At 35.2% G+C, this 27,616-nt stretch overlaps 1 long non-coding RNA gene across 1 annotated transcript in view; it reads left to right on the top strand.

Moving 5' to 3' along the window:
* The window catches only part of LOC140695986 (uncharacterized), a 178,041-nt gene that overhangs the window by 94,031 nt on the left and 56,394 nt on the right, over window positions 1-27,616 (top strand). The window lies entirely within an intron of this gene.

The following is a 27,616-nucleotide window of genomic DNA, read 5'->3' as shown; positions in this document are numbered from 1 at the left end:
AGAGAGCTTTTTTGCAAAGGGGATTGTTGTATTTGCTTTTCTTGTGCTTATAATGCAAATCTTTCCATTTCTGAGGTTTTACTCATGGATATAAAGCAAGAAGCTAGACTTTTGTTCAAAATGTTAAAATCATTTTCCCTATAGAACATAATAATAATACTAAACAGCTCAGTTCAACAGTTTAAGAATGGCATTGTTGATCAGCAATCCACATTTCCATCCCAAATGGAATGGAATAGCTCTTCCAAATTGTGGATGAACTTGGTCCTTCATAATTTAAAGTTCTGTTAACTCTGATTACTTTGCTGTGATTTGAGAGAAGGCTAAAATGGGGCAGATGACATCATTATATCAAAATAGTTTGTTAAAGATAATGAACTCACTTAAGAGAACAGTTGAACTTATAAAGGGAAGAACAACTCAAATAAGTGTCATGATGTATCAAAGTTACAAGCATGGTGGCTGTAAGTAACTGCCTTTTTCTTTGTCTTCTGTGACACCCTCCTGTCTGACCTTCCTTGCACCCCTCACTTTTGGTATTTTAGCCTCAGTATTTAACATTTATTAAGGACCTGAAATTACTACTCTACCTTGGAAAGCATATCCCTTCTCACAGATTTGATAATGCATTCATTGATCCAGGAATCTTTACTATTAATCATGGTTTTTCTACCAAGTTCCATTCAATTTATTCAAATGACTTGTCCATTATTTCCTTTTTGCTTCCCTGCTATATATCATGAATCAAAATACACCTAGAAATGTTTTATTGAGATCTAATTTATCTAATGACATTTATGTGCAAGTGATTATAATAGATCTAGTCTTTCATATTTTCCCCTTAGACACATATGCTACTTAATGTGTATGTTAACTCTTCAATTCAATTAGCACTTTTTGAATGTGTTCTGAATGTGATTCTGTATGTCAAGAAACTCAGTGACAAATTCTATGAATCAGCAATGACTAAACGTTTTATTACAGGATGCTATAAAATAACAAGCTTCTGGCTAAATTGTCACAAAATTTATTTGAATTACATACATGAATGTTCAAGCGGCTAGCGGACTTTTCTAAGAGACAAAAAAGTAAAAGCGTAATAAAGAGAAAATGGCTAGTTTAGAATGAACATGTGAGGCATAAACAGAAAGAAAACTTGGGTTGTCCTAGGTAGAAATACCAATGTCCAACCGAGAATTAAAAGACTAAGCTTTCTATCAACTGTAAGGTAGGATAAGAAACATAAAATTCTGAAATTTAGCCAAAATATTGAAAGGGGTAAATAGTGCCCTCTAGCCCCTTTTGGAGAGCAAACTAAATTATCTCTGTAGGAGCAATCCACAATTTCGACTTTCAAGATTTCAACATATTAGGATCAACAGAATAGCACAATGAATGAGCAACACAAGACTAAAAATGAGTAGGGATATTTTAAACATAATAATATGGAACTCTCCAAAGTACAAGTTTGGAAATGAGAATCTAATTTAAATAGGAAATGTGTATGCTTCTGGTTCAAAGTAGAAAGTTGTACAAGAGTGTTGCTCTTATCCTAACAACAAAAGCAAGCCAGATCAACCACATACTCAAATTGTTATTATTTTCTCCCCATCATAGAGTATATAAATAAGTATAAGGTGAACTAAATGAACTCCAGAGTGTGAAGAAAGAAAGGATCCCTGGATGTTCTCGTCTGTGACTGAAACAGAGAAGACAGGATATTTGTAATAGATCAGGATAAGGAAAATCAGCCTAATTTTCAAAAAACCTTTTATTTTTCATGTGTTGGCTGATATGACAGATTAGGGTCAGAGGATCCCCAGACACAGAGCAAAACTGCGCTACTTTAAAGCTATTTCCTACCAGCCTCTACAGAGTGCTGGGGGTTGTACCATAAAATCAGACACGGGGAAGAAATAGTGAGAGAAACTCTCCAGGGATTCCAGGCTCTCTAATGAGGCAGTGGCAGGAACAGGAGTGTACCTATTTCTGGAGATAAATATAACTCAATTCAGACTCTATTGGGCTTTTATAGAAATGCATGGCACAAAATAAAACCCATGAAAAATCAAGAACTTGTGAAGCCTCTGAGAAAGGAAATAGTAGAAGTAAACACAAAGCAATTCTAGCTGTCAGCATTATCAGTCATAGACTTAAAAACACCCAGGGTAAAATGTTAAGAAGTCTAGTGGACTGCATCAGCAATGTGGATTAAAGAGAGTGTATTCAAGTAGACATATAGATGAAGACAAATATCCTAAAGAAATTGCTCAATATTATAATACAATAGTGAAAATAATGGGCTTAATAGAAGACTAAATGCAGGTCAATAGAAAATGATAAATTGAAGTACAAGGAGAGAAATTGGTTTTAAAAAGAACAAAGCATCAGAAGTCTTTTGGAGAATACAAAGTGATTTAATATACTTATCATTAAACTCCAAGGAGAATAGAGAAAGAAAATGGGGTATATAAAAGATTTGATAATATGGTGGCAGAGAAGTTTCCAGTGGATGAATGGCATCAACCAACAGATCACTAGGCACAAAGTACGTTACATTTTGAAAAATCTAGTTATAATCAAATAGATAGAAATCATAATAAATGGGCAGAACTTAAAAGCATCCAGAGGGAAAAAAAGACACCTTACACACAGGGGGAACTTATATGACTATTAATATTTTTCCAGAAACAAAAACAGATGGGAGGAAAAAAATCTGGAAGAAAAAGCAGGCTGTTCTGGTTCTCAGTCCTTAAAGTGGCAGATCTCTGTACTTTGCAGCTTGTATAATCACATGAGTCAATTCCTTCTTCAATAGATAGGTAGAGAGATATCCTGGCTAGCAGAGATTTTGGTATTGAGAGTGTTTGTAGAGGAACAGAATAATGATGAGCTTCCTGAATTGGTTCTGGAGTTTCTGGAATTGAATCTCTGATTTGATTAAAGATGATAATGACTCTATTTCCAGCAGAGGCAAGAACGGTGATCGTTCATGGTGTGATCTGGCAATAGAAATACATAAAATATCACAATTGTATATTCCTCATCAGCCAATTCAGAGAAGTATGGAGCTGGGTGACTGTGTATATGTCTTTCATACATTTTTGGAAAACTACCAAATATAATGAGATTGGCTCATTGTTCCTAATGTCTCTGGACATGGTGGTACAAGGATGTGGTCAGTGATTCAAATTCCCAGCTCAAGAATGACATGAATAACCTCAGAGTTTTCCACTGTATCCTGAAGGGAGCCCTGTATCTCCAGTAGCCCCAGGGCTGACAGTGCTGAAAACATTATGCAGAATCTTATTCTGTGGCTAGCTGAATTACAATGCAAGTTGAAACTCTGTAAGCCTCCCACGGCATCTACTGTTAAAGTGAGGGCGTCTATTGGGAAAGAATGGGATCTTGTAAGTGAAATAAGTTCACATGGGAAAATGCTGGTGAGGCTGGAGATGTTGAGCCGCCAACGTCTGATGAGTCAGCTTTACCAGTGGAAGAGGTCTTCCCACCCCAAGCATGGGTACACTTCTCATTCCCGGGGGCCGTGGCTTCCCCGCTTTCATCCTCTCCACCTCCATCTAAGCGGTTTAACTCTCGTTGCCTGAGAACACTGGGATGGCCTCCCCCCAAGACAGCTGCCATGAACACAATGCTGATTCTCCTCAGGACCCACACATACCACCGTTCTTTGCTTCTAGAATTATAACCGGGTTCAAGTCACAGCAGGTCCCTAAAGGTGAGGTACAAAGTGTGATCCATGAGGAAGCCTGTTACATTCCAAAAGAACTACTTGAATTTTCTAATTTGTCCAAACAGAAATGTAGGGAATATGTGTGAAGATAGATCTTAAGAGCATGGTATAATGATGGAAGGAACATAAAGTTGGATTAGATCAAGTTTGTTGATATGGGCTCAGTTAGCAGAAATGCTGGATTCACTGTCATAGCTTGGGGACTTCGGAAAGGCTTTAACAGTTTGATTAGTTGGTTAACTGAAACACGGAGGAAAAGGTGGCCCACAGTGTGGTAACTGGAAATACTGGATCTGCCTTGGTTAGATGTAGAAACAGTGGTTCGAGTGCTTTGGAGGCTGGAATGTCAGAGTGGGTTTTCCATATTGAAAGGGTCCAGAAGACATCCCTTTAACCACTACTGCAAAAAATAAAGTTGTGAATGGAGCTCCAGCATCCTTGAAGAACTCTGTGATTGTTCTTCTCTGTAGGCTAGACCTTATAGTGGGAACCACAGTCACTGAACTGGAAAATCTAAATACAATGAGAATAATTAGATCTCAGGGTGGCAGGAGCCAAGTGGCTATACTCAATTGCCAAGAGCAAGGTGGGTATGGTTTCCATAACAAACAGAGTCAAGGCAACAACTGGAATAGTCTGACTCACGCAGACCTATGATGTTGGCTAGTTGATTATGGTGTTCCTAGAAGTGAAATAAATTGAAATTGTCAAAGTCTGTTTGGACCACTATGACAGGATACCTTAGACCAGGTGACTTAAATAACAAACTTTATTTCTCACATTTCTGAAAGCTGGGAAGTCCAAGATCAAGGGGCCTGCAGATTCCGTGTCTGCTGAGATCCCCCTTCCAGTGAGGCATAACATGTCTAATATTCTTACAGGAAAAATAAGTTATTATTTCAGTTATTTAAATTTTGCTAGAAAATTATGAGGAAATACTAAAGAGAAACTTCACAAATAAATAATTGATCTTTGCCACCAAATATTTATACATAGAATACAAGTCCTTTGTAAAAGACCTAAAGTTGATAAGATTCAAAATGAAAAAGTAGATACTTTCTGTAGCTTTAGATGAATTAGGTAATGTAATAGACACTGTGAACCATCCTTTTGAGGAAATTTTTCATCAAAGGATTTCCAGCACAGAAGGAGTTGTTGTCACTTTACAGTCTAAAGAATTAAATTAGCTTTTACGCTTTTGCTTCTGTTAAATAGAATTTGAGCTAGATATGAGAGGGTTAGTTTTATCTTGACAAATGGTGCTACAGCCATATTAGGTCAAAAAACAGAAACAATTATTAGAATGTTAATAAAAGGGACTTACATGTTTTTCTTATTTATTCCACTGTTTCGTACATAATGAAAATAGTCCTGCTTGGTTTCTGAAGCAGGCTATTAAAATTGTCATGATACAGTTGTGAAAATTGTTTAGTCTGTACGACAGGTGCTATGAATCATTAACTCTTTATGGAGTTTGCAGAAGAAATAGAAGACAATGAGTTGAATTATCTTGTGTTCATGCCAATTTACTCTGGTTCAACAGGGAAGAGTTTTTCTTTCTTTTTTTTAAAGATTTATTGTACTGTTAATTCCAATTGCAGATTTTCTTGAAACCAAGGAATGTCTGCCAAAAATTTAACAAAGACAAAAAAATGGCAGTGTGATTTGTTTTCTCACAGAATATCACACTGCGTATAAATAAGCTCAATTTGAAGCTCAAGGAAAGAAAAAGCTTACTTGTTATCTAAATAGATATGGAATGTATGTTGGAATTTAAACTTTTCAAAATGAGAATGAATCATAATTTTCTAATATGAATCAACATACTGATGATTTTAGTTGCAATTTACAGTGTTAAACACACATGTACATATGGTACAAAATCTACAAAATGAATTTTTGGTCATGATAGATTCAGACTTTTTTAATATATGCCAATACTTCTTTAAATATGATACCAATGCCAAGTTGACATGAAAATTAATTAATTTTTTTAGCTTGTATAGTCATATTTTCAAGCTGCTGTGCTCTTCTACAAAGTCAAATCAATTCTTATAAAATTAGATAAACTAGTTTTATGTATATGGATGTGGGTATTAAAGGAAAATACTTTTTGTATTCAGTTCAGTTATTCAAGAATCTTTACATATATTTAGAAAAGCTTGGTTCTGTTCAGCTACATTTCAACTCAAAATGTTATGAAATAGAAATACAAACAGTGCATTTGCAATTACATTTCAGCGTTCAAATAGAGATGTGCTATAGGGGTAAAATTGACACCACATTTCAATGACTTAGAATGAAAATTATGAAAATCTTATTAATGACTTTATGTGGATTGAAGTGATTGAAAAGTGTTTAAAGGATTTGAAAAGATATCTTGACTAAGTGAGTTACATAAAATATATTATTAAAATTAAATTCACATCTTTCTTGTTATTATTTTTAGTGTAAATATCAGAGTATTAAAAATTATCTGTCAGGATCCATTATATTTCCATTGGACAGAGCTTCATTAGAGCAACACTAGAAAAAAAATCAGTGTTTGACTGAATAAGGTAATTGTGGACGTAAAATTCAGCCATTACAATAGTCAAATAATACAAAATAAATAGGAAAAGAAGGAAAAAGAGACTAATAGAGACTAACAGACTATCAACTAAAGTCTTTCAATAAGGAAATTTAAAGGCCTGACATGTGGAGGACTTTCTGGCACATGTGAAAATGTAACAGGGAGTAAATTTATCCTTCCAAGTCAAGAAAAAGACAAGGAGTGGGAGAGAAATAAAAAGGACAAAATAGATACAACTACAGTTCAGAAGACATTGGACATTAGACAGTGGAGGACAATGATCGCTGAGAAAAGGGAAACAAATCATTTGAGCCTACTGTTACCCCACTGAGTGCCTACTGAGAGTTGCCATGGCCTGGTACAAGGAAGCGGGACCCAGGAAATGAAGTAGATTGAGGGTATAGGTATTAGAGTCAAGAGATCCTAAAGCAGGTAGAGTTGAGCTCTACATACTTAAGTAAATTTTTAAAAGAATAGTTTCAATAAAAGTAATAATGTAGTGTGTGATTAATAACATATGTGAGCTTAAAATCATTGACCACACAGGACAAAGTCCATGAGGAAAGAAATCTAAGTGTGATGTTTTAAATTTTTTATAGTCTACGTGGGGTGGCTTGAATGTGACTGTGATAAGCTAGTTATATTATAAATGAAATGAAATCTTCCAGTAAACACACTCAGAGAGGAGATAATTATTGGTTGCATTTCTTTAATAGATACAGCCCTATTCAGATTGTTTATTTCTTCTGTGTGTTTTGGCAGCTTGTGTCTTCTAAGGAATTGGTCCATTTCTCTAGGCAGTCAATTCCTCTACTACCTGATTGCTGCAAGACATGCAAGACATTGTTTATTAGGGGAGCTCATTAGAGATTAATTGACCATGGTTTTTACTCGAGGCTAGTCATGTAGGCATCTTCTGCTTAACATGTACCAAACTCCAGACTGCCAGAAGGAATGCAAGTATTCCGCATAAGCTATAATATTTGTGTAAATCATGTAGGCATGTTAAGACACCCTTATCATTTTGGGAATGGTGAGAATTACCCTGAAATCCCTTCCCAGACACCAGTCAAGGGTCCATCTTGCACGCATGCCTTTCTAATGATAGCAGCCTCCGGCCTGCTGTGTTAATTTTTTTTCTGTACAGTATCCATTTTGAGTTCATTTGGGGGCATGGTGTGAGGTAGGGTTCTAAATTAATCTTGTTGCATATGGATATCCAACTGTTCCAGAAACATTTGTTGAAAATTCTGTCCTTCCCTATAAATTGCCTTGGCACCTTTGGCAAAATAAACTGACCATAAATTTAAGTGTTTATTTCTGGAATCCAATTCTGTAGCATTAATATGCATTTATACTAGTGCCAGCATTATATTGATTATTGCAATGTATACATTTTTGAAATTGGATAGTATAATTTTCCAGATTTATCCTTTATCTAGATTGTGTTTGCTATTTGGGATCCTTTGAAATTTTGTATGAATTTCAGAGCAGCTTTGGGATTTTGGTAGGAATTGTGCTGAATCAATAGATAAATTTGTGGAGTCGATATCTCACCTCGAATCTTGCACCCTCCAATCCATGAACATATTTCTTTGTTTATTTAGCATTTCATAATTTTTCAGCAATGTGTTATAGAAATTTATGTTTAAATTCTTTGTTAAATTTATTCCTAGATGCTTCATTCCTTTAATGCTATTGTTATGGAAATCACTTCAGTTGTGTTTTGTTCATTGTTCATATATAGAACCACATTTTTAAAATTGATATTGTGCTCTGAGACACTGTGGCCTTGTAAATTCTGTAAACATTTTTATATACAAAATCATACTGTCAATAAAAGTTTACTTCTTCTTTTATAAACACGATGCATTTTAATTCATTTTCTTACTTTATTAAATAGCCAGGACCTCCAGGATAAAGTTTAAGAGCATTGGTGATAGTGGACATCCTTGATTTGTTCCTGATCTTAAGATAGGAGGACCACTCTGTCTTTCAACATTAAATATGATGGTGGTCATAGGTTTTTGTTATTGTTGCGGAAGTTCCTTTCATTTCTAGTTTATCAGTGGTCTTTGTCATGAATAAGTGTTGTTATTTGTCAAATGCTTTCATAGAGTCTTTTGAGATGATCATGTGGTTTTGTCTTTTGTCCTCTTGTATTACACTAATTGTTTTTCAGCTATTTCCAACTTATTTTTGCATAAAGAACACAATTCTCTAGCTGGCCTTCAGTGCTCTGCCTGACCTGGTCTCCACAGGCTTGTCCTGTCAAAAGTTCTTCCTCTCGCCTCATTATTCTCTCTTCTTTAGCCATATTGGCCCTCCTTCCATAGCCCAAGATTGCCTTTAACTCACCTCTCTAGGGTCATTTTATATGTTTTTTCTTCTGGCCAGAATATACCTGCCGTTGCCCCACCACATCTTTTAGTGAACTTCCGTTTGTCCTGCAGGTCTTTTCTTAGTCATTTCTAGTTGAGGAAAGCAGTTTCTCTCTTTAAAGCTCCCAGTGCTTCATGTTGCTTTATCATAGCCTTTGCCTCAACACATACATTTGTAATTACACAATCTGGAATAGTTAACTGAAGCAAAGATTTGGTCTGTTATCATGTTGTATTTTATCCCACAATATCTAGCAAGGGACCTAGAACATACCGGCTGTGTAATAAACATTGTTGGATGTAAAAGTCGTGCATGAGAATGAGAAAGGGTCTTTTAGGAGTGTTTTGAGGAATCTCTTAAACTACATGTAGCTGATATGATGGCATATTCTGGAACCTGCAAATGGTTCGCTATGACTGAGCCAGTAAGTTCATGCTGGGCAGTTCGCAGAAATGAAGCTGTAGTTATAGACAGGCCTGTCATGATGAGCTCACTATGTCATGGTAAATAATTTTATTTAATCCTGGTTATTTCAGTAATTCAAGCTTGAATATCTGAGTCATTACTATCCTCTCTCCCTCAAATCTCACATAATTATTTAGCAGTATCTCAAGCTTATTCTTTCCTTTGCAGTGCCATTTCTATCACAGTTGTTTATATATGCTTTTTGATAGTAGTCTTCTACTGTCACTTCAAAATTCATTAAAATTTTTTAATACATTTATACACCAATCCCTGTGACATTTGTAAAAACAGAGAGAGAGAAAGGGTAAAACACTCTGGGATAATAAGAATTTAGCCTGGCTGGATTTAAGGATAAGCGGGATGCAGTGGAACGTGGGAGGTTTCACAGAGACACAGGTCCCCAAACTTGACCTTGTCCTGCTAAGTTTTTTCTTTTCTTTTTTCTTTTTTTTGATAGAGGTACTGGGGATTGAACCCAGAACCCTGTGCGTGTCATTCACACTCTCCACCACTGAGCTATACCCACCCCTGCTAGGTTCTTATGCATCATACACACAACGGGGAAAAATTTGACAAATTTTAGGCAAGAGAGTTGCAGTAGAGATACTTAACTTTTAGGAAAAGGTATATTACTCTGAAGTATTTATTTAAAACAATACAAACAATAGGCAGAGAAGGGAGAAGGGAACTTACTGCATTCTGAGTTTCTGGTTAGTTACGTGAATATCTATAGTTTGGTTGACAGCAAATGAAGGCAAGGAGGTCTGAGGAAAGCCAGTGTAATTATCGTCCTTACTGTTGGGGGTGTTAGAAGGAATAGCTGAGTGGGTCATTTTTACTTTTCAGCTTTCTGCGTATGGGACTTATTCTGTAGTGATTACCACCGATAATTTTCTTTCTCGATTTTTTCCTACCAGTTTATGTGCTGTTGTCTTTAAAATAACAGAAGTACCTAATTACTGGCAAACACTGAGTATTCTGATAAAAAATAACAAAGTACAATTTTTAATTTTCTATGCACCATGCTAAATATTTATCTCTGTTGTTCTCAAGGAAACAAGTAAAGTAGGTACTATTATTACTGACCCATTTTATAGATGAGGAAAGGGATTTAAGTGGTGATATTATTTGCCCAATTTCAACCATTTAGTGTGTAGAGCCATGACTCTGAGCTCAGGTCTGTCTGACTATGCTCTGAGCCACTGCATTTTACAGCTCTGTCCTGGCACCTAAAGAAGGTTAAATCGTTTTGGAGTACACGGTTTATTTCTTCTTCAGAATACTTAATCTTGAAAAACATATAAACTAATTTAATATATTTTGGTGGTTTGAAAACTAGTTATTCTTTAACTTCAACTAGTAATAAAAATGACATCTAATGTGGAATTTAATTCAGTGGATCTAATGTTTAAGCATTTATAAAGTGTTTTAAACATTTTACGAAGCCAAATGTATCAGAGCGCACTAGGAAACAGAGCCCTCGTGGCAGTAACAGTAAACAATGTGTGTTAATCATCCTTTCCTGTCTTTCTCGCAGATGGCATCACATTATGCGTCAAATTAACCTCATGGTTGTGTTTTTATTTTTAATTAAGTACCCAAACTATATCTTAAGCAGTGCAGTTACTTCCTTTTTGTTATGCTTTGTTATTCTTCCTTCTCATTCATAATACCTGGAACACATAGATGATCATGTTTAATATAAAAATTCCAAGTTTAGCACCATAAAATCAAAATATTCATGAAATACATCAGCAGTAATATACTTTATAAGCATTGCTACAGTTTAGGTTTCAGAAAAAGGATTTTAGATGATGTCTCTGTGCACAGGGTGATTTGAGTAAAAAGGCAATAAACATAGTTACTGATTTCTGAAAAGTAAATGTAAGTAGATGCTGATACATTTATTAATACCAATGATTCATTCTAGGGAGGAAAAAGAAAGTGGATATTTAACAGATTTATAATTTTTACATCAGTGGAATGAAGCCATTCTAATTCAATATATAATATGAGACCTCTGCTAGCTTTTATATAATTATGAAATAGTACATTTTGTATTCCCAGAAGAATAGCTTTGTGTTCCCGAAATAGTAAGTTCATAAGACTATTGAGATATTGGTCTATAGCCCTTTCAGTGTGTTTCATACAATCCCTCTATCTTCACGTGCCAACATCTAAGAGGCATTAACTTCATGACAACATTTTTCAATGAAGATCAGCTGATTAATTATTTTTAATATATTTAATTGTCTCCATTCAAAAACAGAGAAACCCTAAGAAAGTTCAAATTTGTTTACCACAGTTGCAGTTGTAATCTCACCTATCTTTCTTAACGGAAGTTCCCAGCTGAGTTGTGCATTACAACTCTCTCCATATTTTGCTCTAAACTTAACGTATCATTTAAAGCCATTTTAGTCAGATTTCCAATCCCTGCTCTCTTTCAAAAGTAGATCAACAGTGACTCCATATTGCGAAATCCAGAAGGCACGATGCACTTCTTAGGCCGTATCTGAGATCTAATCAGCAGTCAATACTTTTGACTATTCTCTTTCATCGAATTACTGTCTCTCCTTGAAGTCAAGCTTAAATTAAGCTCCTCATTCTCCTTTGCAGTAGGTATGTCTGCACAAATAATTCTGTCGTGTGTTCTCCTCTAATACTTGAATGATGAAGTTCTTAGGGCTCTGTAATTCCTCAATGATCTCATCCACTCTTACGTCTTCATTTACCATTTGAAATTCCCTAAACCACATTTCTTGTCCAGATCTGCCACCTCAGCTGCAAATCTTCATGTCCAAATACTTACTTGTCATGTGTACTTTGTTTTATAAAAGTCTCAGTCTTAAAATTTCAAATATAACATTTTATTGAGTTCTAAGAGTTTTTAATATATTTTAGAGATTAGGCTTTTTTGAGATACATGATTTGAAAATATGCTCTCCCATTCTATGGGTAGTTTTTTTTTTAACTCTTTTTATAGTGTCCTTTGAGATACAAAATTTTAATTTTGATAAAGTCCGTTTTGTTTTTTATTTGTTGCTCATGCGTTTGGTGTCGTATCTAGTAAACCACTATCAAATGCAAGACTATCAAAAATGTCCGTATGTTTTCACCAAAGAGTTTCATAGGTTTAGTTCTTATATTTAGGTATGTGATTTATTTTGAGTTCATTTTTGTAAATAGTGTGAGCTGTGCAAAATTTATCCTTTTGCACGTGGATATCTATTTGTCCAAGCATTATTTATTGAAGATGACATTCTTTCCCTATTGAACAGCCTTGGTACCTTTGTTGAAAATCAGTAGACCACAGATGTATAGTTTATTTCTGGAACCTCAATTTCATTCTGCTAGTCTCTTTGTTCATAGTTAGGACAGCACCACACAGGTTCGATAATGATAACTTTGTAGTAAGTTTTAAAATAGTTAAACACCAAAATAGGCCATTGAGATTTTCATAAGAGTTGCATTGAATCTTTACATTGCTTTGGGGGAGTATTGAGGTCTTAACAATTTTAAGACATCCAATGCATGAACACGTGATGTCTTACCATTTACTTAGAGCTTCTTTAATTTCTTTCTGCGATGGTTTGTAGTTTTCAGCATAAAAGTCCTACATTTCCTTAGGTGAACATATTTCTAAGTGCTTTTATTTTTGATACTATTGTAAATGGAATTATTTCTTAATTTCCTTAATCAATTTTTATTTTATGAAGCCTTAAATTTTTAGAGCAGTTTTAGGTCCACAACAAAATTGAGGAAAAGGTACAGAGATTTCCTATAAATGTCCTTGCCACACACATGCGTAACTTCTACCATTATCAGCATCCCCCAACAGAATGAGTAATTTGTTAAGGTACTATTGTATGGCTCAGAATGTGGCCTGTATTGGTGAATGTTCCAAATGAGTTTGAGGAGAATGTATATTCTGCTATTGTCGAAGAAGCAGTCCATAGGTGTCAATTAAATCTAGCAGATTGATGACGTTATTGAGATCTACTGTGTCCTTACTGATTTTCCATCTGTTGGATCTGTCCACTTAATTTCATCTTCAAAATGTTTATTGTTAATGTAGAGAAACATAACTGCTTTTTGCGTATTTTTACTATATCTTGCAAATTTGAAGAAATCTTTATTAGGTCTACTCTTTTTATGTGTGTGTATTCTTTAGGATTTTCTACACTTGATCTTAGCCAAAAGGCCAAGAAACGATTTAGGATTTTCTCTATATAAGATCGTACTACCTACCATCTATGAATAGATAAAATTTTACTTTTTCCCTGCCAATTTGTATTGACTTTTATATCTCATTTTGTATAATTCCTCTGGCTGAGACTTCACATGTGCAATAGCAGTGGCAAAAGGCGTCATGTCTTACTAGTTATTTTAGGCTGAAAGCCTCCAGTCTTTAACCATTGAGTATGATGTTAGCTGTGCATTTTTTTAAGCCCTTAATCAAGATGACATGATTCCCTTGTATTTCTAATTGATTTATTTTTAAATCAGGAAACAGTTTTAAATTTTGTCAAATGCTTTCTGTACCACTTGAAATAATCAGCTATTATTAGCTGATTAGTAATTAATATTAATAATTAGCTATTTTCCTATACATGATATGTGCCCTTGATTTTCATATATTAAATCATTCTTGCATTTTTGTATGAATCTCATTTGCTTATGATTTATAAATATTGTTATATGTTGCTAGATTTGTTTTAGTAGTATTTTGTTGAGAATTTTTGCATCTATACACATAAGGTAGTGGATCTATAGTTTTCCTGTGATATCATTGTCTGGCTATGGTATCAGGGTATTTCTAGCATTATAGAATGAGTTAGAAAGGGTGCCATTTTCTACTTTTTAAAAAGGGTTTGGGAAAAACTGGTTTAATTTTCTTTAAATGTTTTATAGAATTTACCAGTTAGGCCATTTGGTCCTGGAATTTTCTTGTTGGAAGTGTTTTTATTATGGATCTATTCTCTTTACTTGTTTTAAGTCTTTTTACATATTTTAATTTCTTTTTGATTCAAAACTTAGGTACTTTGTATGTTTCTAGGAATTTGTTCATTTCTATAGGTTGTCAACTTTGTTGATGTATAATTATTCAAAATATTCCCTCAATTCTATTTTGTGTGCATATTTGGTAGCAATATACATATATTTATTTATAATTTTAGTAATTTGAGTCTTCTCTCCTTTTTTCTTAGTCAATGTAGATGAAGATTTGTCAGTACATTCACCTCTTTCAAAGAACCAACTTTTGGTTTTATTGACATTCTCTATTGTATTTATACTCTCTGTTTCATTTGGTTCCACTCTAATCTTGATCATTTACAGTGGATTCTTGAACACTAGTTTGAACTGCATCGGCCCACTGATATGTGGGTTTCTCTCACTAAATACATACTGCAGTGTTACATGATCCATGGTTGGTTAAATCTGCAGATGTGAAGGGCTGACTGCACAGTTACATGCAGAATTTGGACTGCACCGAGTGAGTGCCTTAACTCTCATGTTGTTCGGGGGTCAAATGTTCTTTCTACCTCTAGCTTTGGGTAGAGTTGCTCTTCATTTTCTCCTTCATTAATATGTAATGTATGTTATTGATTTGACTTCTTTTTTTCATGTAGGCATATGCAACTATAAATTTCCCTCTGAGAATGGTTTTCATGCTAACCTGTACATATTGGTATATTATTTATTACTTTTCATTCATTTCAAAGTATTTTCTAATATCTCTTGTAATTTTTTCTTTGACCCATTTATTATTTAAGAGTGTTGCTTAATTTCTGCATTCTGGAAATTTCCAGTATTTCTAGTTTCATTTCACTCTAGTCAGAAAAGATACTTTATATGATTTTTATCTATTTAATTTTATTGAGACTTACATGCCCTAAAATATGGTCCTTCCTGGGGAAGCTCCACATGCACTTGATGAGAACATGTATTCTTTTGTGTTTGGGTGGAGTGTTCTGTATCTGTCTGTTAGTTCTAATTGGTTTATAGTGTTGTGCAAATCTTCATTTCCTTGTTAATCTTCCCTATAGTTGTTCTGTCAGTTACTGAAAATGGGCTACTGAAGTCTCCAACCATTATTGTTGAACTGTCTGTTTCTTCCTTCAATTCTATCCATTTTTGCTTAGGCAAAATAGATTGTGTGTTAGGCTGGTATACATTCATAGTTGTTATATATTTGGAGTGGATTGACTTTTTTGCAATTACAGTGTCCTTCTTTGACTTTGAGCAATAATCAACCTAAATTCTCATAGACCTGATATTAATATAGTCAGCTAAGCTTTCTTTTGGTTACTATTTTCATGGAATACCTTTTTCATCCTTCACTGTCAGAGTTTTTGTGTCTCTGAGTAAAACATGAGTCTCTTGACAAACACGTGTATATGGATCCTATAATTTTTCTATTCTGCCAAGCTGTGTATTTTAATGAGAGATTTTTATTGCATTTATATTTAAAGTAATTACAAATAAGAAATAATTTACTTCTGCCATTTTACTGTTTTTATATGTCGTATATCTTTTTAGTTTCTCAATTCTTTCACTACTCACTCTGTTTTTAATTGATTTTTGATAGTGTACACTTTTAATTCCCTTATCATTCTCTTTTCTGTACATTTAAAATTTATTTTCTTCTTGATTATCTTGCAGGCTATAATTCACCTCATAAACTTACAATAATGTATTTTGTATTGATACCAACCTCACTTCAAAAACAGAGAAAAAAATCTACTCTTTTACAACTTTATCCCTCTTTTTCCCTTTGAAAAGGCCCATAGTTTCTTGTTTCTTGAATACTTCATAATTTTTTGTTGGAATTGGATATTTTTGATAGTATGATGTGGTATCTATGGAAATCAGAGTCTCCCTACATCCAGGTGCTATTATTTGTCCTGGGTTGTTTTTGTGTTCTAAACTGCTTTTGTAAAGACTATATTACTTGTTGTGTGATTGCAGAAGTTTTGGTTAACTTAGCTAGTGGTCACAGTTTTAGTGCATGTTTAACAGATCTTCTTAAACTTCTGGACCCAAGAAACAAAAATGTGTCTTTGCTAACTGGCTTTATTTGGGGACACTGCTCCAATGCTAAGCCGGGTCATTTGTAACTCTGCCTCAGCCTTTTTACTTCCTCCTTGTTCTAAAACTAAATTTCAGTTGAAACATCACAATCTTTCAGGCCTTTGTTGAACATACATTCTACTCTATGCATGTGTGAGGCTCCCCAAATTTCCTGGTATATCCGGGAACTTTGCAGAGCTCTTATTCCGCAAAGTATTTTGCTTGTCATTATTTCCTCCAAGGCTTTCAGCCTTCCTTTTATTTGTTCCAACTTTTATCTCTTTCCCCAGGTGGCAGAGGCTTGCCTTTGAATTGTTTTGAAGAACTTCCCCCCTAAAGTTGCTTTTCCTCCCTAAAAGAGTTCCCTTTTAGGCAAAACAAAGTCAAGCTCCTTGTCGTCAATCTTTCAGGGAGTCCCCAGGCAGATCAGAGCACACAAACACAATTACTGTGGCATAAGGTCTACTTTGCTTCCCCCAGAAACAAGAACCCACACCAGAGATTCAGACCACTGTCTTCAGGACAGCCGTGGACCTGGGAGGGGTGTGTGATAAGGGTAAACTGAAACTACACAAAGCTCTCCAACTGAGTTTCAGCGGTTTCTTCTCACAACCTCCACCACTTTAAACTAGAGGACTCTTACCTCTTCCCAGAAGACAACCATGTTCCCTTTATAGGTCATCTCATATTCATGTTTGGCTCTGATCAATGCATTCTCCACCAGAAGAGTCTAAAGACTAAAACCTACAAACTTGATTCTTTAATTCTATGCTTAGAACACGTTAGAGTTTCACACAGGCCCTTATAGTAAAGACCAGATTCAGCCCAATATATTACAAGACTCTTCATGGTTGAGTTCCTGTCTGTTGCAACTTGTTAAATCTCTTTCTTTAGGTCGCTATATTCCACGTGCAATAGCCTCATTTTACTTTCTTACATCAGGCTTTCTTACTCCTCCCTACTTCTGTCTTTAGTGGTTTCTTCTTACTTTTTCTTTCCCTTGCCTCTTTTACCTCAGAGTCCTCAGGTTTGTTAAGTCTCTCGGCTTCTCATTACTACACTATTCACCTAGTTACTTTCTTAGCTTCCTGTCCACTCAAGGTTTCCTTTAGTAACAATGGCTGTTGTTATACTCCTTGTCCTTTATAGGCAAAGCATTGTCATTGGATTGGCAGCAGCTGCATTACTGATAAGCTTGATAGAAATGCAAATTCTTAGACAGTAACCTAGATGAGCTGAATCACAAGGTCTGGGGGTGTGGGGGATGGGGCGGAGGCACAAGAATCTGTGCTTTAATAAGCTCTCTGGGTGACTAGTAGATATGATCAAATTTCAGAATCACTTCTCTAGTGCAGTTTTATAACTTTCATAGCTTGCTGTATTTTCTCTTTTGAAACATTTATTTATTTTTTTCTTCAAGTTCTGTGTACCCCATTTTTTGAAAGTTCAGCAAGAGCATGGCTATAAACATTTGTAATCAGCATAAATAACTGAAATATATTTGAAGGGATAAATTAATTAAATGAATAATTGATTTTAAAACCTTGTGTTGCAAAGAATGGATTATCTACTGATGATTTCTGAGGTTTCTTCCCAGAATCTGGAATCCAGATTACTATGTCTCACATTGTTGGTGTGCAAAGAAATTGCATGGAGAGTCTCGTTAAAATACAGATTCTAACAGAAGAGATTTAATTGTGAGACCTAAGATTCTGTATTTTAACAAAGTCCCTTAGTGTGGGAAATATATATTCCTTGCATTTTTTTGGGGTATATCCTGTCTTTGACTTGAAGCACCAAATGCATTTTCATTCTTACTGACTGGTGTTTTAAGAAAACTAGCATGCTGCTTTCTGTGACTGAGGTGAAGATTTTTTTAGAAGTTTCTCTCTAAGTGACATAATCACGAAGTAAATTATATGGGCCAAGGATCTTTGGTTTTCTGTGCATGAAAAAATAGATTTAACCACAGTTTCCTAATAGTCTTACATGCACTGAGCTTTTCCCCTCTGTTCTTTTTTAGTGCAATAAAAACTCTCTGTTGAAACAGCCTGTTGCCAGTAAACAACAGTTTAAGAAGAACTGACTTGTCAAGAGTGGTACTTGTCAAAGTAGCAAAGTTGATACGTGTCATTTAAAACACTGAAAAAATCCTCTTGGGAAAGAAATCCAGATTCACTTTACTTGACCAGTTTCTGAAGGGCAAGTACATCTTGAGAAGAGTCTGGGTAGTCAAGCGAGGAGAGCTTTAAGTCAGAATTGACGGGGATGGGTCACCAAAGTCCAATGGGAAAGTTGCAAAAGTTATCTTAAAAAATACACATTTAAATAATAAAAATGTAAAAACTGCTTTAGGAAAGAATTAGATAATAAAAAGGCAAAGAAAAAGGGCCAGAAGCATCGAGTTGAATCATTTTATCAGTTGTGGGTCATTGAGAAAATTCCTTAACCACTCCAGGCTTCATCATTTAAGTGGGGTTGACAATTCCTACTCATCTCACAGGATTGTTTTATGAATCAAACCAGTTAATATATAACAGAACACTTTGTGGTGCTTCACACAAATGTAAATGATATCATTCATTCACATACCAATTCCTAAGCATGCGGCTCCATGTGTGCTAGGGGCAGCACCTCTTCATCACCGTTATGTGGGATCTTTGTCAACTGACACGTCAAAGCAGTCTCTTTGAAAAGTAAGTACTTGACTATCTGTGATGACTAGGCCTGTGCTGATGCTCCAGCATGACTTCAAAGAAGGACCAAAAAAGAGGAAACACTTTAAAAATTGAGTAAATTAGGAAATGTGAGCCAGGGCATACCTGAAATTCATACTGCTTTTCTGACCTTGGATTTGGGGGAAGCTTTATTAGGATTTCATGGGTTATTTTAGAACTAGATTTAGACTCTGGGTAGCTTTTATAATTTAATGTAGTGATATTTTATATTTGTGTACAGGAAGTATATCTGATCCCTCCCCCTTTCCCTTAAATTATATATGAGAAGTCTAGCCTTGCCACCATATGGTTTTGCAAAATATATTAGTATGTCAAGGCCCCATTTTGTGCCCATGCTAGGAAAATCCTGATAAGAATGATTTAGTCTAGAAACAAACTCATTTGTATCACAAAGTGATCATCTCCAGTGCCCCCCAATCAAAAAAAAAAAAAAGTGAGCAAAAGTAAGTGATAGAAAGTGAACACTTGGAAAAGATTGATATTTGTGAGAATGGGACATTGTCCTTAGCACCAGCATCACCGAACTCAAAACAATACTAGAGCGAGAAGGTGTTGATGAAAGGACAAACAGAAGCTAAATAAATGCTGCTCTACAATAGTCCTGAGACACTGAGAGCAAGGCACGTTGGGAATATTACTGGGGTTATTGGAAAAGGCACTGGCAAATATGGAATCGAGATTAGCAATGATGGATGCAGTGATTACAGTGGTAGTTGGCAATGTCAGGCATACCAGCTGTGACCCTCTGATTGTATTCAATGTTAGGCACTGGGCCCAGAGGTTAACACTCTGGTCATTGCTACTGGGGTATTAGTGATGCTCTCGGAAGGTGGCAACTGTGGCCACATGGTTCACTATTTTGGTTGTAGTGTTGATTAGAGACACCTCTGAAATAGCAGAGAAGAAAAATAGACCTCATCTGGTATCCAAGACAATTAGTTAGTCCTTGGACCTCTTATGAAGCTTCTGTTTGTGATTTCGAGAAGAATTTAGGAGAAACATGTAGCAGAACAGACTTTGGTTAGAAATGTTGGGAGAGTGTCAGTGAAATGGTATTTTATTTCTCAACTATCATGATCTGAGATTCAGTGGTCACATGTATTTTGTTACGATTTGGGTAAGCAAAAACATAGTGAAAAGAGTATTTCATTTTATCACAAACAATACACATTGAATGCTTACTACTATAATATTTACCCATTCTGATAACAAGATTACTAGCTATCATACACTGAGTATCTGGTATATTCTAGCCAATGCACTTAAATGTAATGTTTATAACCAAAGGGCTTCATTCTTTGGTTACTTCAAGTCTCTGGCATCAATAATCTCTCCACTTCCTTCACATCACTCCAAATCACAAACTGTAATATCTTTTGTTTAAACAAGGATGTTTTCCTCCTTCTAACTAATGAAGCTGTTCATGTTAAGACCACTGATAACTTCATTCTGTCAGATCAATGAGACATGTTGTGTTATCTGAATGATACTCATCAACACCAGACATAATTGACTATTTACTTCTCTAAATTCTCCTCTTATCACTTCATTCTATTAGATTTCCTTCTTATTTTTCTGAACACTTGTACTAAATCTTCACTATAACTCCTCCATTTCTCACTAACATCTATATGGTGCAGTTGTGTAGTTTTGGGTTTCGGTCTCCTTCCTTCTTTTTCTGTATTTTGTCCCTAGACAAGCTCCCTCCTATACTTTGATGATGTCAAATAACATTAGTATGGATCTTTGTGTTTTTTATATATATGGCGGAGATCTCTCTTACCAGCTTTGTTTGTACATTCGAGAAACTACTTGACATCTTCACTTAAATATCTTACAAACATATAAACCTGAACTTTTAATTTTGGTTCCACCCATTTTTTTTCTTCTAATCTTCCACATTGACTGTGAATGGTGCCACCATCTTGTCATGTCCTTTATGTCTTCTTTCCTTTTCAACCCACTCTGTTAGTCAACCCATAAACCTTGGATTTTCAGTCCTCACTCTGCCACTATCTTTCTGTGGGCATATGTTTTTAGCATCTTGAATTGAAAATAATAATATTGCTCTTACAGGTTCCATTCATTCAGTCAAAACATACGGACTAATTATTTAAAATAAATGTAACACTAATCAAGGACCTAGTTAAGATGACCAAACAAATAGAAGTTGTTACCTTCATAAAGTTTGTAAGTTCCTAATCATGAGGGTTTGACACTAGAAGACTGTGTTATGGGTGTTGTAAGTAGACAAAACATCCGATAGGAAGACAATGAATGGCTTTACGTAGAGAAGCGACATGATCAGAATCAGATCTTATGTTTATTGCTCTGGCTGCTTTGCAGAGAGTTAGTTGAAAAATGTAGTGACTAGATGGATGTGGAGGGAGAAGCCTGAAAAAGATTCATAGACAAGTTGTCAGGCTGTTATCGGAGACGGCTGTTGGTAATTTGACCTAGAGTAATCATAGTAGGAATGGAAACAAGTGGAGGGACTTGATGTACATTTTGCTAAAAAAAATACATATAAATATATATGTGTTACTGGTTGAGGAAAATACTGCATTTCAAAATGGCGCTGTATAGTATCTGCTGAAATAGTTTAATCATTTCCGTCTTTGGCATTGAGATGCATTTCTGTAGGACCTGGAAATGACAGGCATTTAACAAATGTTGAATAGATTGATGGATAGATGGATGGATGGGTGAATGAATAAATGGATAAATGGATAGATGAGTACATACATGCATGACTCAGTGTGTTAGACTCATTGAACTAGTGAGAACCTGTACAGTGTTGACATTAAATAATCTGTTGCTTTTTAGCATGAATAGCACTCGGTACACATGTACATTTGTCTGCTATGTATGCTGTCAGATACTCCTTTTTAAACGTTTGTAAGGGAATTTTAAAGCATATTTCTCTGTTCTCACATAAAGGCCCCTGGGAAGCCTTGTACATTTGGAAAGAAGTCACCTGCAAAAAAGTATCCATGTTTACCCACTAAATAAATGCAGCTTAATTCTCTTTAGAGAAATAAGCAAGCTATTCAGTTCCTTCAAATTGATTTTCACTTTTATATGCATTATACTTCTGGCCACCCCTTTTCTCAAAAACCAACATCAGGAACCTTATTAAGTCATTTGTACCTAAAATAAACTAGGATGCTATTATTATTATTCCTCCCCCTTTTCCTCTAGAGACAATGTGCTTTCTTCACCATGACTTTTGCTTTAATATGTGAAAATTAAGAGGGTGATGCATTTTAAATAGACAGCTTTGATTTGCATAAAATACAAGTTTTCCCAAGCTCTTGAAAGCACTTCAGAGAGTACTTAAAGGCTCAGTGTACCTCCCTGCTCATTATACATGCAATGCTCAGCTGCATCTGCTGATACATATTTTATTAACAGTGTTTCCCCATCTCCTTGCCAAAGTATGTTAAATTACTCATGGCTTCCTTTTACCTCTACTATGACTCCACTGGTTCCACATCAATCTTTTTCCTCCCTATTTCTGTTTGGATGGAACACTATTGTGTGTGCAGGGAGGAGTGGAGACAGGAGAGAAAAAGGGAAAGAGTTTTGAGTCAATATATTGACCTGCTCCAAGATGAATAAGATGGGACTTGGTGTGCTTTTGGGAAGGAAGGGCGAGGGGAAGTGAGAGAAAGAGAGCTAGGGGTGTGTGTGTGTGTGTGTGAGAGAGAGAGAGAGAGAGAGAGAGAGAGAGAGAGAGAGAGAGAAAAGGCAAATATAAGGACAGACAATATACCACTTGCCGAGTTCTAAGTGGCCTGGATATGTAGACAGTGCTTTGAAGCTCAATTACTAGCAACTGAGGTCCTATATTTCGGGGAAACACCCTTACTTTCAATGAATACAGCTTAATCCAGCTTGTTTTCTTCTCTATCATGTTGCTTTTTATCAGTTTACTTATTCTTTGCTTCCTTCCTTCCATTTTCTGTTTTTCTGTCTTTCCTTTCCTTCCTCTCTTCTTTGCTCCCCTCCATCCTTCTTTATTTATTAACTCACTTTTTCCCCACTGTTCTTACAGTAAGCAGTGCATCCTTGGTTTACATTTGAGAAAATCATAAAGAAATGCTGATATTTTATTACACAGTATATGCTTGTATTTTATTGGACTCAAATGTGACCTCATCAGAGCAGGGTTTAGCATAGCTCTCAGAAATTGTGATGTGGGGAGTGTGTTTGCCAGTCCAATGCTGATTCTCATTAATGGTTACCTGGACTATTTTGAAGATACTTAACTGGAAGTCCAAACTCCAATCTTTCCTTGTCATATTGGTTTTGAATTCACGTGACATTTATTTAAATGTCATACATACACACTACACATATATGTATACATATTTAATTAATATACATACACACATACACACATACATATTTAGTTAAAAGATAACGTGAGGCACGTTAAAACTTTCAAGAGTTTATTAAAAATGTTCCACCAATAAGAGCTAGGGGAGAGGGTTTTTTATAGAGAAGACTCGGAAGTAAAGCAAGGATGTTATTTTATTGTCTATCGCTTAAGCACTTGCCTTATTTGAGAAAGCTTAGTTGGCTGTTTGTGATCGGCTGTTCTTAAGTCTCATTTTCTTGGATTGGAGACATTAATTCTGGCTTAGGTTTTGGTTTGGTTACTAGGCTACCAAGGTCCGAGAGCCACCTTTAACATGTATAAGGACAGGATTCTGGTGCTTTTTGATTAAAACTTTGATGGTTCCATGATACTTGTATACTGAGTGAATTACTGCAGATTTCATTAGAATGCAGATTCCCAAACCCTATCTATGAAATTTGATTTCTTTGTTCTTGGATGGCCCCAGGAATCTGCATTTAAAAAATGATTCTGATGTTGAAGTCTGATCACATTAAACATCTCAACATTCCCATAGATAGTATTCATTCCTCACGGTCTCTGTAGGTCCTTCATCTAGAGTACCATGAGTCACTCTTGCACAAAAACCGCATGTCAAATGACTCCTCTGTGTCACTGACCAGAATGAAATAACCCTGTCTCATCAGCGCTACGCGGCATCTCACCCTGCCCCCAACTGTCTTCTGTGATACTGTGTTAAGTGAGTTCCCAGGTCTTGTTTCACAGGGAGAGTGTCAGTTTGGTCTCGGAGCTCTTATTAATGTTTATATATATATGTTGGTGCATTGGCTGACACTTAATTGTGACACAGAAAACAGTTTATTTTAGGAATTAGCATATACTTTCCTTTTGTTTCAGAATATTAGATATGTAGATATGCGTGAAAAAATGAATGAATTTAGCTACATGTAATTTCCTCATTTTTATTTTCAATTATAAAATTAATACAGTATAAAATAAAATATAAATAAGTACAAATAAATAAGGACTAACGTCACCCAGAAGCCTACAGCTCAGAGAAAATACATTTGCTGACATTTCTTGTAGAATTTTCATTATCTTATGTACAAAATATACTTTTTTTCTCAATAAAAACAGGATGATTGTATTGTAAAATTTGTTTTTATTTAGTTTTTACTTAATCGACTCACTTCTTAGAGCAGTATTAAGTTTGCACAAAGTATGGGTCCTCATCCCTGCCCCTCAGCCCACCCCCATGCTTCATTCCCCGAGTCTTTGTCTCTTATTAGCATCTTTCAATGGTTTAGTACATTTATTAAAATTAATAAACCAACATTCATAGATTATTATTAACTGAAGTCCACAGTTTTTATTAGGGGTCATTCTTGGTGTATTACATTTCTTTGGGTTTGATAAATGTATAGTGTAATGTATCCACAATTATATTATCATACAGAAAGCATCATACTGCTTTAAAATTCTGTGCTCCAACCCCTGGCCACCACTGATCTTTTTACTGTCTCTCTAGTTCTGCCTTTTTCAGCTGTCGTATAATTGGAATCATATGGTATGCAGCCTTTTCAGACTTGCTTCTTTCACTTATTAATATGCATGTAAGATTCCTCCATTGTCTTCTGTGACTTGCTAGCTCATTTCTTTTTATTGCTGAATATTATACACTCTCTGGATGAGCCACAGTTTGTATGTCCGTTAACTTATTGCGGGACATCTTTTGTTGCTTCTAAGTTTTGGTAATTATAAATAAATCTCCTACAAATATCCACGAGCAAGATTTTATGTGTTCATAGTTTTCAACTCCTTTTGGCAAATGCCTACGAGCGTGATTGCTGCTGGGTCAAATCGTGGTGTCTTCCAAAGTGGATGCACTATTTTGTATTCCTGTCACCATGAATAAGAGTCAGTCGTACTCCGCATCTCATCTGGATTTGGTGTTGTCAGTATTTTGGATTTTAGTCAGTCTAACAGATGCGTATAGTATCTTGATTTAATTTTAAATCCTTTAATGACATCTGATTTCAAGCACCTTTGCATGTACTTAATCATCATCTGTACATCTCTTTCGGTGAGATGTCACTTCAGATCTTTTGCCTTGCTTTTCTTTTCACTTATTTTGAAATTCCCAAATCATAAGTTTTTAATCACTACATAGTATGAATGTGAATTCCTTTTTTTTTAACAAATATCTATTTTTGATATTTGTAAAAAGTATATAAAAAAGTAATGTAACTTAGGAAAATTCTTTATTGATGTGGTCCCTTTTCTCCCCCAATATTCTCTTATCAATATTTCATAGTTAAACTAAAGTGATCCCATAAGTTAGGCTAAGTATTGTTATAAGTTAGGAATAAATGACTAAAATTACTGAGTCTTATTCAGTAAAAAACATAGGCATTGACAAGACTTATCTTCTAATGTAGAACCATAGAAGATGCCACTCAACTTGGTTCCTATAATGTGAGTTGTATAGAAAAGAGCTATTAAATAGAAAAGCCTAAGTGTGAAATTCTGATATTGATATATATATATATTATATATATATATATATATAAAATCTCCCTTCAAAAACATATATACCATTATTTGATATAGGCATCATTATAGATAACTGATTTTAAATCTGCATTATTAAGTGCAAATTATAGTTTTATTACTGTGACAAAATAATATTTTTAATCAACACTTGATCAGATTGATTTAAAAATAGTTGTCATTTTTGCCTCAGGACTTTTAAAATTTCAGGCCAAGAGACAGTGTAATCAGAAGAGAATAATATATATTGTGATAGAATTGCTCTGTGAGTGAGAAAGAATCCTAGTGAGAAGAAATTACTAGGGAGGATTTTGATAAACACGTAAAGGCTCATATTTTAAAATGTTAACATTTACTCCACACTGCAGTTCCCACTGACTCCCTGTGCATGAATGGTCTGAATACTCCATTTCCATATTCAGGATTACAGCGTCCACACCATGAGCCACACGTAGGGAAACAAAAGTAGTAACATAGTTTACATAGAATTATGCTTTATCTCCTTCCTTAGTCCCCATGTGAATATAGATTCTATAGATTCTGAGAAATTCAAGAGAAAAACTTCTATGACATGGTTACAGAGCTATATTTAAAACAACAAAGGATGGAGAAGAAACTTTAGAAAACAGAAAGCTTCAAAAAAGGTGTGTTTTTGTGCTGTTACACAGACACCCTAATTCAGTAAAACAAAGTGAACATAGTCACTTATTCATAGACATGCCTGCTGTATATTTTCTTGTGTATTGTGTGCTTTAAGGATTTTTTCTATTTTTTTAACAATACATATTATAGGCACTTAAAAAAATCCTTGTAACTTGTTTAAAACTACAGTCATTTGCTAGACTACCCTAGGAATGCCATGAATAATTAGAATAGGAGGCACCGGATGTGGTAATACATTCCTCCCTGTGCTAGGTGCCATGGAAAATTAAAAATAAATGTGCCCTGGTCCCTTTATAGGCAACACACAGTCCAGTGATTAAGTGCTTCAGTAGATCCAGTGATTATGGATCATCATATATTAAAATACTCACTTGAAATTCTAATAGTCATCTCAATATTGATATTTTCAAGTCTGAATTCCTCCTATTGACATTACCCTGCTAACCTCAACATGCTCCATCCACCACCTTCTCCATCTCAGTTAAAGACAATTGCATCCTTCTGGTTGTCAGACTGCATCACCTGGACTTGTCCTTCATTCTTCTCTCTCTCACACTCATCATCCACGCCTTCAGGAAATTATGGCTACTTTATTTTAAAAATATGTTCCCAACCTGAATTTTCACTATTTTCCCTGCTGCCAGATCAGAGCTACCATCAACTTTCTTCTAAACTATTGAAAAAGCCTCATAGGTAGTTTTCTTGTTTTTAACCTTCGCCCCCTATTTACTTTGAAATTCTGCTGTCTGCTATCCTTACATAGGAGCAGCTAGAATAAATATTGTAAGACGTAACTTAGACCATACCACTCAAATCTGATCAAAATACCATATTCAGTAGATCTCCATTTCATTCACAGTAAAGCCAGAATCCTTATATCATCAAGAAGGAATTGCATGGCCTTCTCTCATTACCTCTAGGCATCATCTTCCACCCTTTACCATGTTCACTTAACTCTGATGGTGGAGGATTCTCTAACACTCCAAGTACACTCTTGCCCCCGTGACGTTGCTTCAGGCTTATGTCCGCAGTTCCTTTTCCCCAGATATGTTCTTGGC

The sequence above is a fragment of the Vicugna pacos genome, chromosome 4 (assembly GCF_048564905.1).
Source record: "Vicugna pacos chromosome 4, VicPac4, whole genome shotgun sequence".
NCBI classification, from domain to species: Eukaryota; Metazoa; Chordata; class Mammalia; order Artiodactyla; family Camelidae; genus Vicugna; species Vicugna pacos.
Note: the sequence above shows the minus strand (reverse complement) of the source record. Positions and strands in the feature narration are given on the sequence as shown.